This window comes from Arachis duranensis, unplaced genomic scaffold (assembly GCF_000817695.3).
Source record: "Arachis duranensis cultivar V14167 unplaced genomic scaffold, aradu.V14167.gnm2.J7QH unplaced_Scaffold_232525, whole genome shotgun sequence".
Lineage (NCBI taxonomy): Eukaryota > Viridiplantae > Streptophyta > Magnoliopsida > Fabales > Fabaceae > Arachis > Arachis duranensis.
In genome coordinates this window covers 1,191,254-1,192,287 of record NW_026264851.1, presented here as the reverse complement: position 1 = coordinate 1,192,287, position 1,034 = coordinate 1,191,254, and positions in this window count along the sequence as shown.

The window sequence follows — 1,034 nt, the reverse complement described above, 5'->3', positions numbered from 1 at the left end:
TATCGCATTGCCACCATTTGCCGTGTCTTTTGTCGTCTATCGCGTTGTTGTCGTTTGTTTACGCACAACCGCAGTTGTTTGTCTGCACAACTATGCCTGGCTTCTCTATTCTATTTAGGTATTTTAAAAAAAAAAATTATAGTTGTATATTGAGTTACTATATTTTGTAGTTATTAATCTATATTACTATAATTTCATAGTTTTTCTAGTGTTTTAAAGTTTGAGAACTATAATTTTGTAGTTATTAATTATTACTGATGTTTTATTGTAATTTTATGGTGAATATGATGATGTTAATGTCATGAAAAATAAAGATATTGGAGGATTTTAGTTTTAGATTTTTAGTTTATTAGAATAGAAGATTTTAGTGTTAAATTTTTAGTTTATTAAAATATTTAATTATTATTTTATTTTTTTTATTTTTTTGGTTGTATTATATGAAGGGCTTATTTATGTGCGTTTTATGTTGAACTAGATGTATTATCATAAAAAATTTAAATATATATTCTAAAATACTTATTGTAATTGTTGTACTAATGTACCATTTTAATTATTATATGTTTTGAGATTAAAATAGTTAAATTTAAATGTTTATATATATATATATACTAAAAAATTCATAACAATTATGAATTTATGAGTCGAGTTTAAGCCAATTTCACAAATTTATTTAGACACATGAGTTTGACCACCTTAAATGTATGTAAAATAGAAGAAATACAGTAAGAGAAAGAAGAAGAAAAATCTAATTTGGTTGGACTTTGTATTTGCTGAGACTTTCTTCTATTGGGTTACTTATAGTGTTTGGTCTGTTATAATATATAATGAACTTTAATTTTACAGTAAAAGTATTTTTAAATTAAAATTATATATATTTAATATTAAAAATATAATTAATTATTCATATTTTGATAAATAATTTTTGAGATAAATAATTTCATATCCTAATACTTATGATTAAAAAGTTTAGAATTCGATTTTTATTAATTTAAAAGAAAAATTAGCATAGCACAAATAAAAAGTAAAAATATTTC